Raw genomic sequence first — 12,005 nt, forward strand, 5'->3', positions numbered from 1 at the left:
GCCCTCACATAGATAGGGTGTCCACCAAAAATCAGCTCCATAGGATCATCCCAACCCTACGATTTGTGGAGGCAAAAATGAACGTGTAAAAACCTTCACAAATTTGTCCATTTTTGCCTCCACAGTTTGAAGGGTTGGGATGATCCTATTGAGCTGATTTTTGGTGGACACCCTATCTATGTGAGGGCCAATCAAATGAATGGTTTGGATCACTAAAACAATGTGGGCCCATTGTATTTTAAGCCGACGGTATATATATATATATATATATATATATATATATATATATATATATATATATTGAGGAAAGTGAAGCTACACCGCCGGCTTAAAATACAATGGGCCCACATTGTTTTGGTGATCCAAACCATTCATTTGATTGGCCCTCACATAGATAGGGTGTCCACCAAAAATCAGCTCCATAGGATCATCCTAACCCTACGATTTGTGGAGGCAAAAATGAACGTGTAAAAACCTTCACAAATTTGTCCATTTTTTCCTCCACAGTTTGAAGGGTTGGGATGATCCTATGGAGCTGATTTTTGGTGGACACCCTATCTATGTGAGGGCCAATCAAATGAATGGTTTGGATCACCAAAACAATGCGGGCCCATTGTATTTTAAGCTGGCGGTGTAGCTTCACTTTCCTCATATATATATATATGAGGAAAAGAAGTGTGCGCTCAACCGTTTGGAGAAAAGGTGCGGTCGAAGAGAGAGAGTGTGTTCTGTTGAGTATACATATATGAGAAAAAAAACCCGTGGTCTGTTGAGTATACATATATGAGAAAAAAACAAGTCTGCTTCGATCGACGAGTACTAAAACAAAACCCAAAAACAAAAGAGAGCAAAACCCTCCTCAAAAAAACTCCTCAACAGCCCTCGTCTCCTTCCTTCGTCGATTGAAGAGGGCAAAACCCAAAATCAACAGACCCTCGTCGTGGATTGGAAAACCCCAACAGACCCTCGTCTCCTTCCTTCGTCGATTGAAGAGGGCAAAACCCAAAATCAACAGACCCTCGTCTCCTTCCTTCGTCGATTGAAGAGGGCAAAACCCAAAATCAACAGACCCTCGTCGTGGATTGGAAAACCCCAACAGACCCTCGTCTCCTTCCTTCGTCGATTGAAGAGGGCAAAATCCAAAAATCAACAGACCCGAGCAATACCCTCCTCAACAGACCCTCGTCTTCACTCTCGTCTTCACTCGTCGATTGAAGAGAGCAAAACCCTCCTCAACAGACCCTCGTCTGCAGTTGCAAAACCCAAAAATCAACAGACCTAAGGTCAGTTTCTTATAACTTTTCCCTATTTTTCTCTTTTTTTTGGTGAAAATGAGAAGCAAATTTTGTATGCCGTTTGCGTTTCCCCTATTTTGCCCTCATTGTAAGAGGGTTTCATCTAGTTTTTAGTAGGGTTCTCTGTGCATTTTTTAGTAGGGTTCTCTGTGCATTTTTTAGTAGGGTTTCATCTAGTTTCATTCCTCTGAAAAAAAGAAAGAAAGAGAAGATGCAGGTAAAAGGTGCTTGTTGTTATTATTTTTGTTATTTTTATGAGGAGGGTTTCATCTGAATTTTTTTTTCCCACTTCAAGAGGGTTTTGAGGAGGGTTTCATGTCCTCTATATTCTTGGAAAATTTCATGATTTTAGGGAAACGAGCTTTCACTGTATTGTCTGAGGGCACTGTATTCTTCTTTCTTTAAATTCCTCTTCTTTTTTTTGCTGCAAAAATCCTCAATAGTGCAGTTTTTTTCAATTTTGCTGCGAAAATGTTGCAGATATTTAGGGTTTAAAGTGGTTTTTTTTTTCTTTGTTTCTCTTTTTCTCTTTGTTGAAATTCCTCTATTTTTTCTGCAAAAATCGTCAATAGTGCAGATTTTTTCGATTTTCTCAGTTTCTCCTTTTTTGTTCTTTCTATTTTTCTCTTATTTTTGTAACGGTTTTAACTTTTGTTACAATTTCTTACTCTACTTTAAGACACACAGTAGAAAATATCTGTAATATGTTACAATTTCTTATTATGCTGATGGGCCATGTATATGTTGCATTTTTAGGTATAAAAAATGGACCCATCTATTGACGAAGTACATGCAAATGGTTTAATTGAGTGTGACAATGAGTTTAATCTCAACGATGATAATTTAGTATGGGATGGGAATATAATTGACATTAATGATGGGGTGAATCTCAATTATGATGACCTTCAATGGGATGCTACTGATGGTAAAGACGGAGATGAGGGTTGTAGTCATACAGTTACTACTCCCAACAAGGTTGTCGGTGAGGATAGTATTGTGAATATGCCGTTTGAGGACCAGATATTTCAAACTTGGGAAGCTGCATATGAGTTCTACAATGCTTATGCGTATGCTACTGGTTTTGGACTACGAAAATCTAGTACTACCATATCAAATTTAACAAAGACGGTGATATCGAGAACGTTTGTATGTAATAAAGAGGGAGAGAAAAAGGATAAGGAGAAGAGGGATGATGTTAAGGACTTGAGGGAGCGTCGCCTTGCCAGAATGAATTGTAAAGCAAGGATGATCATCAAATTGAGAGATAAAGAGTGGAAAGTTACAACATTTGACGACATCCATTCTCATGACCTTACTTCACCACTTAAAACGCAAATGCATCGTTCACATAGTCAGTTCCGTAAAAACAAAGGCTGTAAGAATTTGATTGAACAACTCAGTGGAAGCAATTTCAAGCCTTCTCAGATAAAGAATGCCATTAACTCTACTTCCAATGCTCCCGTGGTCTCAACAAATCAAGTTATTGCCCATTTGAGAGCAGTTAGGGAGAATAATATGGGTAAAGAAGCAGTGATAGTGGCGAACCATTTCCAAAAGAGAAAGTCTGAAGACCCAAACTTCTATTTTGAGTTGGAGTTAGACGCGAATGGAACTTTGCGTTCGATGTTCTGGGCTGATTCCAGGGCGAGAGAAGCATACCTTACATTTAGTGATGTGATCGTATTTGATGTGACTTATAAAACGAACAGGTTTAAAATGCCTTTTGCACCGTTCACTGGGGTTAACCATCACAGGCAGTCGACTCTTTTTGGATGTGCACTTCTTGCGGACGAGACAGAGGAGACTTTCACCTGGTTATTTGAGCAGTGGCTCACGTGTATGTTTCGTAAAGCTCCAGGTGCTATAATAACTGATATGGACGGGGCTATGCGAAATGCGATTCGAAAAGTATTTCCACATACCAGGCATCGGTTTTGTTCGTGGCACATAAAGAAGCATCTCCTTGAGCATGTTGCTGACATGAGAGATGTCGACACTGATTTTTACAAGGATTACAATCACTGGTTTTACAGGAGGGAAATAGAGGATTCTGAGACAGAATGGAAATCTCTGGTTGATAAATATGACATTGGTGAAAGTCATTGGTTGGGAAAAATGTGGGATATCCGCGAGCATTGGGTTCCCGCCTATTGGAGAGACACATTCACAGCAGGAATGACATCAAGTCAACGGAGTGAAAGCATAAATTCCTTCTTTGATGGTTATGTTAACCAGAACACCTCCTTAGTTGAATTCTTGGGTCAATACGATAAGGCACTGGTTGAGCGGCGTAAAGCCGAATTGGAAGAAGATTTTAAGTCTAAAAATACAATTGCCAAAATGAACACAACCAGCCCATTGAAACGAAAGGCTGGGGAATTCTATACAAAGAAGATGTTCAGCATATTCCAAGATGAGATGATGGGTAATTTTGCCTTATGGAAAGACAAGTTGGGAAAGAACGGCAATGTTGTGGAATACAATGTAGGAATCAGGACAGATGACAAGAAGAAATACCTTAGGGTTCTGTTTGACAGTTCCAACGATGTAACTGCGACATGTCAATGTGCTAAGTTTGAGAGGGAAGGAATATTATGCAGACATATCCTTCACATTATGGATAGAAAGCAAGTACCTACTATCCCCAAACGCTATTTATTAAAGAGGTGGTCAATTGATGCAAGGCATCGAGCTGGGGGCACAACATCTGTAACCCAAGGAGATAGTAGTGGCGTGAATGGACTGAAGAGGTGGTGTCTAATGTCAACATGGCAGCAACTGATTGAAAAAGTTGGTAATGACGAGATTCTCTTCAAGAAGATGACTGATTTTTGTACAGAGCTTGCTGTAGAAGTTGAAAATAAGGAGAAGGAGATTGTCTATCAGCAGAGTGCAGTTGGTAGCCAAGTGCAGTCAAACATTGGTCCTAGTGAAATACCTCAGTCAAACATTGGTCCCAGTCAAATACCTCTGTCAAACTTTGATTCCAGTCAAATACTTGGCTTTACAATTCGCGACCCTGAAGTTGTAAGGACGAAGGGCAGGCCAAAGCGTGCAACGCGTCATGTATCTGGCATAGAGGCCAGTCAAGCACAAAAACAGCAACGCCAGTGCTCAAAATGTGGGGGATATGGACATTACAGAACAAGCTGTCAAAAGAGGACTAAGGTTTGGAAACGTTATTATTGCTCTTGTCAATTTATTATGCTCCGTTTTTTTTCTTATTGATTTAAATCTCTACTACTGTGCTTGCTAATAGGTGGCTGCAAATGAGCAGCAAAATGCCCATACCCAAAATGGAAATGAGTAAGATGAACAGAGTTAACAGTTGCTTTCTAGATGAAGGTGCCATTTCTCACTGCCCATTTTCAGTATTTGTTACATAAATTTAAATCACGAGCCCTTGGATTATGGGTGTTTTTCTCATTGCCCATTTTCATTTAAAAAAGTTTACATCATTTAGAAGAAATTTAAAATCGTCATTTAAAAAAAAAAACATCATTTAGAAGGTGCCATTTCTCACTGCCCATTGTCACTAACTTGGTGTTTTTTTGTTTTTGTTTTTTTTGTAGACCCACTATCGATCTTTCATTTGGTGCGATCAATATCGGCTGTACCTGCATTTGCTGCATGTTGGGCTTCATTCTGATTATGGCAGCTGTGATTCTTTGGTTTTTGAAGCTGTAATATCGGATTAGTGTCACTGATTCTTTATGTTAGTCATGAATAGTGTCCATGCCTTGACTGATGCTCATCATGGTTTGCATTTCTCAGATATTTAGACTTTTTAGCAGTTCTTTACATTATCTCGCTTCCAATTATCCTGCAATTGAAATACAATTATGGCCTATCTTCATATCAATGCTTGAAAACTTGTACGCATATGATGGCCTATCTTCCAATTATCCATTGATCAGAAGTTTGCATGCCTCCAATTGGACTGTAATGATCATCCAAGTGGGGAAATTTTTTGCACCATATCCCATTTTCAATGGGATTTCACTTGCTGAACAATCTACTGTGGAAGTGAATGGGATGTTATATTTCAAAAATTGCACCTTCTGAAATTTTTTGCACCATATCCCATTTTCAATGGGATGTTAACCAGAACACCTTCTTTTGTCTCTTTTCAATTCTGTTTACTATGTTTGTATAGTGAATGACTCTATAATTTCAATTGTTCTATCAATAAATCCTCGTTTCAAATATTCATCTCTGTGCATTACTGAAATGGATATTACTATTCATGGACTAAACTTTGAACCATCGATCAAGGCACTAAGGCTGAGTACAGGGAAATTCAGTTTTGTAACAACTCTATCCTCAAAGGAATGAGAGGAAATGATGGAATGTGGAGTTTTGTAACATTTTCTCATAACCTCATGAGAATTTCTGTTTGGACAGAAGTGCCCTACTCTCTTTGACTCTTTATTGTAGTGGAGTTTTTTCATCTGTTAACTGTTTGCTTATTTTCAGAAGGATATTTTGGTTATGGAATGTGGTCCAGCTTACAGAATGGCTTCTCATGGTGGGGCCCACATCGTCCAAACTTCCTCAAAGCTTGCTGGAGAGTATGACAGTCACACTCCCAGGACTATTTGCCATGTCAAAGCTAGCAGCATGGAACGTTGGGGGGGGCTTGGTACCCAAACCAAAAAGTAGGATATCACTAGGCTTATCATGAACGAAAAACTCCCCCTGCTTTGTCTTTTAGAAACAAAAGCTCCTGAAGAAAATTTTGAGAAATTTAGAGAAGATATTGTAAGCAACTGGGCCAGCTTTGCCAACTATAATCATGCTCCCAAGGGTCGCATCTGGATTCTATGGAATCCATCTTGATTTGCAAGTCCTAAACTTTTCTATCTAAAACTCAACATGTGCTTGCATCAAGCTTTACCAGCTTTTATTTTTCAATTTTTTTTTCCTAAATGCATTTCAAAGGCAGGTATCTATTCGCTAGTTCGTTATCACTAGAATCTATGCAATCTGGATTTGTGCAAGGGATTTCAATTGCACGAGTTACTGTGCTAGAATTTTTACTATGCTAGCATGCATAACAGAGAACAAAGTTGCATCACTAACTACAATTAACAGTAACAAATATTGAGAAATAGAGAGATACAGAGACAAAAAGATATTGAAACTTACAAGAAAAAGAGCAAGTGGGAGTGCTAACCCGTTCAGCTCAATTAAGCCATGTTTTCCAATATGGCCTTCTGTATTTGTCTGCAGATTTGCAAGTGATTGATCCAGGTCATCTTTAATTTGATATTATAATTTAAAGAATTTGTTTCTAAGGGCAACAGCCACTGTGATTTAAGTTAAATTAAGTCTTTCCACGGAAAATTGCAACCCTACTACTGGACCCAGGATTTTTTTTCCATGGATTTTTTTTTATATAATTTTTACCTACATCCAAATGAGGAAGTGTTCCCTAAATTGATGAATGCCATTGTCTTCAACCCATTGAAGAGAAACACTGTCTCTTTTGATAAAAAAAACCTTAAATCCATAAGAAAGAGTATTTGTTTTCACTGATTTAAGGGATTTCTCTTGCTCTCCCAATGTTCTCCACCCTTGCCCTTTGAGTCCCTGCCTCCCTCCTCAGCTCCTCTTTTACAGATGGACCCATGAATATTCCATGAAATAATTTTTCATGGTTTCCAAACAGGTTCCTACTGATTGTTATATGGAACGCATGTATTTCATCCCAAATATAAAACTTGTTGTTTTAATATAGATATAAGTCCTAAAACACTCTTCATTACATAAATAGTTCATCATCTACCATTAAATAAGCTGATGGACTCATCTGCTTGCAAAATTACTGATGTATGCTAAAATAAGAAGAAAAATAACTATAACAACTAAAACTTTAAGCATGGCATTATCAATCTCCACTGCTCTCATGCGCTCCTCCAACATCCTATATTCGCTAAAGACTTCACGTCCGCCACCAACTTCACGCCCATTGTACGACCTTGCCTCACTGCCTAGCTCGTTCCTGTCTAAGTCATCGTCAGCCCAATAGAAATGCTCGCACTTCTTGCCCTGCATAATGTTTAAACGTTACAATTTCGAGAAGATTGAAAAAAAAGGACTGCAATAATGAATATTACTCACATTCTTCCGAGCGCAAGTGTAGTAAGGGCGTCCTTGGTTACCATTCTTGTTACTGCGGGTGATTTTCCTAACAGCTGGTTCAGAACACTGACAAAACTCGGCGGTTGGCCACACACCATGTGAGGTACTGCTGTAGTTACTAGATGATGCCATTTCTTGGGTTTTTCTTACATGCAAAACAAACAACCATTCATGAAATGAATAGGACAACAGATTGCTAAAAATTGAGCATGTACGCCTGTACTATTATGCAAAAGTGGGCCACATAATGGCATTCAACCGAATTGCCCAACAAATTCTATTTTAAAATTGAGTGGCTCTCAGAGTCATTTGGAACATTATAAATGTGAAGCACCTTTTAGCTATTAAATATTGGGAAATGTTATCAGGCACTCCTACTTTATTGAAAGTACGGTATGGCCGGCACCATAAGATGATCCAAACTGTCCATTAGATGGGCCACAACCTAAATAGGTCGTGCCCAAAAAAATTTTCCATAGGTTAATCCTAACCCTCCGATCTATAAAGTGTTAGATCAACACTCTAACAATCAGATCGGGGGGTTAGGATCAACCTATGGAAATGATTTTTTGGGCACGGCCTATTTTGGCTGTGGCCCATCTAATGGACGATTTGGATCATTCTATGGTGCGGGCCTTACCGTACTTTCAATAAAGTGAGGAGTGCCCTCATCAAAATAGATCAAACATGTATAAAATATGATGAAACCCTCCTCAAAACCCTCTTGAAGTGGGAAAAAAAAATTCAGATGAAACCCTCCTCATAAAAATAACAAAAATAATAACAACAAGCACCATTTACCTGCATCTTCTCTTTTCTTTTCTTTTTTCAGAGGAATGAAACTAGATGAAACCCTACTAAAAAATGCACAGAGAACCCTACTAAAAACTAGATGAAACCCTCTTACAATGAGGGCAAAATAGGGGAAACGCAAACGACATACAAAATTTGCTTCTCATTTTCACCAAAAAAAAGAGAAAAATAGGGAAAAGTTATAAGAACCTGACCTTAGGTCTGTTGATTTTTGGGTTTTGCAACTGTAGACGAGGGTCTGTTGAGGAGGGTTTTGCTCTCTTCAATCGACGAGTGAAGACGAGAGTGAAGACGAGGGTCTGTTGAGGAGGGTATTGCTCGTGTCTGTTGATTTTTGGGTTTTGCCCTCTTCAATCGACGAAGGAAGGAGACGAGGGTCTGTTGGGGTTTTCCAATCCACGACGAGGGTCTGTTGATTTTGGGTTTTGCCCTCTTCAATCGACGAAGGAAGGAGACGAGGGTCTGTTGATTTTGGGTTTTGCCCTCTTCAATCGACGAAGGAAGGAGACGAGGGCTGTTGAGGAGTTTTTTTGAGGAGGGTTTTGCTCTCTTTTGTTTTTGGGTTTTGTTTTAGTACTCGTCGATCGAAGCAGACTTGTTTTTTTCTCATATATGTATACTCAACAGACCACGGGTTTTTTTTCTCATATATGTATACTCAACAGAACACACTCTCTCTCTTCGACCGCACCTTTTTTCCAAACGGTTGAGCGCACACTTCTTTTCCTCTATATATATATATATATATATAGAGAGAACGGTTCCTACACATATGTGTAGAGAGTTCTCTACACACTAGCTTAAAATACAGTGGGGGGCCCACATTGTTTGGGTGATCCAAGCCATCCATTTTAAAGGCCCTCACATAGATAGGGTGTCTACAAAAAATCAGATCCATAGGATCATCCCAACCCTACGATTTGTGGAGGTAAAATGGATGTCTTTAAACCTTCACAAATTAGTCCATTTTTTGCCTCCACAGTTCGAATGGTTAGGATGATCCTATGGATTTGATTTTTGGTGGACACCCTATCTATGTGAGGGCCTTAAAAATGAATGGTTTGGATCACCCAAATAATGTGGCCCCCACTGTATTTTAAGCTAGTGTGTAGATAACTTATCTACACATATGTGTAGGAACCGTTTTCTCATATATATATATATATATATATATATATATATGTGAGGAAAATGTTGGTGAGCTTAAGCTCACCAAACTTATGGTGAGCTAGCTTGCCCAATCACATGGGGGCCCACTTTGTTAGGATGATCCAAACCATTCATTTGAAAGTCCCTTACATAGATGGGGGGTGTACCAAAAATCAGCTCCATAGGATCATCCTAACCCCTCCATTTGTGGAGGACAAAAATGGACAGACACAAATCTACCCCAGCTGTCACCAATAACAGTAATCCCGCAGGTGGCAGCCAATAAAGAGCAACCAGCTATAAGGCAAGACTGATTTTGAAATTTAAATTCCTTTCAAAGCCTTCTTTTTAGAAATCTCAAAATCAAACGTGAAACCCGCCAAAGAATTTCTCGCCTAAATATAAGCCACTTGGCTCGCTCGTTTCGAATTTCAAAACCAAATCTCAGCCCGCTTGTTTCAAATTTTGAAAGGAAATCTCAACCTTCCATTCCTTTCTTCAACCTTGTTTTCTTTCCAAATACGCTAGCCATCTTCTCTTCTTTTCCTGAAACTCTTCCTTCAAAAATGAAGTGTCTGTATTGTCAATTTCGTAAGAGATCATGTACCGCATACTGTGCTTTTAAAGCGCAATTCCAAGCAGATCAGTAGCAAGAAAAAGAGGAATTTGAATGTGTTAAGGCTCACCTTTTCATTTCATTTCCTTTTCCGACTCTAAAATTTGAATTTGTGGGTATTAATATTGTTCTAATGTGAATACCTTTTTTTTAATTGTAAGTAATTTGAATTGCAATGTGCGATTACTTATTCTTTTACTTTATAAAATGGCTACTGAAGTTGGCACTACTATATTTTAATAATTGCACAAACTCAGCTTGTCTTTTCTGTTTTAAAGGGCTTATAAGAGCTTTTTTGGGAACTGTAAGAACCGTCGATGGCTGTTTAAGTAATAAAGTACAAGATGCGTCAGTGTAATTATGAAAACACGGTAGTTCCAATACTAGTAGCCTATAAAAAAAATATTGATTAATGTATAATAGCTATTGTTTGCCCCCCTAAAGCAAATTCCTAGCTTTGTCCCTGGTCCCACCCAAGTTTTTCAAATTGAACTGTATGGCCCACACCATAGGATGATCCAAACCATCAATTTGATGGGCCACAACGTAAATAGGGTGCACCCCATAATATCATTTCCAAAGGATAATCATAGCCCTTCAATCTCAAGAGAAACTGTATAATATGTAAACCTCAATCAATAGATTGGAGGGTTGCAATCATCCTATGAATATAATTTTTGGGGCACAATCTATTTACATTCTGGCCCATGAAATGGATGGTTTGGATCATCATATGGTTTGGGTCATACAGTAACATTAAGGCCAAATTGTATGCCCCACACATATTTTTCAAAATGATGTGTGCTGTCCACACCATAAAATTATCCTAACCGTCCATTTGACGGGCCACATTATAAATAGTTTGTGCCCTAAAAATCATTTCCACAAGATGATCGCAACCCTCCAATCTATAGTGGTTTTCATATTATGCAGTTTCTATTTAGATCGAAGGGTTAGGATCATCCTTTGGAAATGATATTTTTTGGTGCAACCTATTTACGTTGTGGCCCATTGAATTGACTGTTTGGATCATCCTATGGTGTGGGTCGTACGATTTATTTTGGAAATCATGAGTGGGACCTACCTTGCTCACAGATTTAAACAAATTAATAAAAAGGGGTGCACTGATCAAAACAAAGGGTTGGAGGGGTATTTTCGAAAATAGCAAACCTCTGCGGGATAGACGGGTTACTTGTCATAGTAAGAAATGCAATACTCGCAGAACGATTTTTTAATTATGAAACAATAATCTAGATCACGGTGGTTTCATTAAAGAAAGAAAACAACAGTTTTTTAACCACACAGCACCTAGAATCTAGATTAGAAAGTTTTCATTAAAGCAGTGAAAAAATACCAAACCTTGATTCCTCAACGACCAAGGGCATCGATCAATCAGAAAAAAAAAGGTTTAAAATAAATCATTAAAAATTAAAAAAATAAACTAAAAGTACGGAAGAAAAAACAAAATTCAATACTGTTTATTGGTGAAGCCTGATCTCAGTCTAATCTGGAAATTACTGTACACTCTACCCCGACTGCGGCGGTCCCACTCGCCGCTGAGCGGGCCGGGGGGTTGCAGGGGGGTGGGGGTTCCGGGGGCGGTAGCCCCCGACCTGAATTTTTAGGGTATTTTTATACTGGGGGTAGTTTCGTACTTTCATGAATTAGGGTTTTTTCTCTTTATTGTAACGCGTCTTAGAACGCCATATAAAAGGGGTGTGATCTCAGGAGACGCCCTAGAGAGGTGTGAGGGTTTGTAATCTTTTCTTCAAAATAGTAGAATCGTTGGCTTGTCGCTCTGCCGTGGACGTAGCCCATTCCAAACTGGTTGGGCGAACCACGTAAATCTGTGTGTTCTGTGTGTGATCTTTCATTTTATCTTTGCATCGTTATTCTACTGCGTTGTTAATTCCTAACAACTGGTATCAAAGCCGAGGTTGAAAAGCGAATCTGATAGGATTTTTCGCTTGAGTGGGAGCGATAGCAGA

The 12,005-nt window shown here is 38.9% G+C and overlaps 1 long non-coding RNA gene across 1 annotated transcript; it reads right to left on the minus strand.

Annotated features, from left to right (window-relative positions):
• Positions 1–7,010: 7,010 nt before the first annotated feature.
• On the minus strand, positions 7,011–8,930 carry LOC143892681 (uncharacterized). The gene is made up of 3 exons (XR_013255572.1): positions 8,447–8,930; positions 7,419–7,584; positions 7,011–7,346 (listed from the first exon to the last, which is right to left on the minus strand). It is a non-coding gene; the product is annotated as an uncharacterized LOC143892681 (long non-coding RNA).
• Between the last annotated feature and the right edge of the window lie 3,075 nt (positions 8,931–12,005).

The sequence above is a fragment of the Tasmannia lanceolata genome, unplaced genomic scaffold, assembly GCF_043159265.1.
Source record: "Tasmannia lanceolata isolate RefF3 unplaced genomic scaffold, GAP_Taslan_0.1 ptg000015l, whole genome shotgun sequence".
NCBI lineage: Eukaryota > Viridiplantae > Streptophyta > Magnoliopsida > Canellales > Winteraceae > Tasmannia > Tasmannia lanceolata.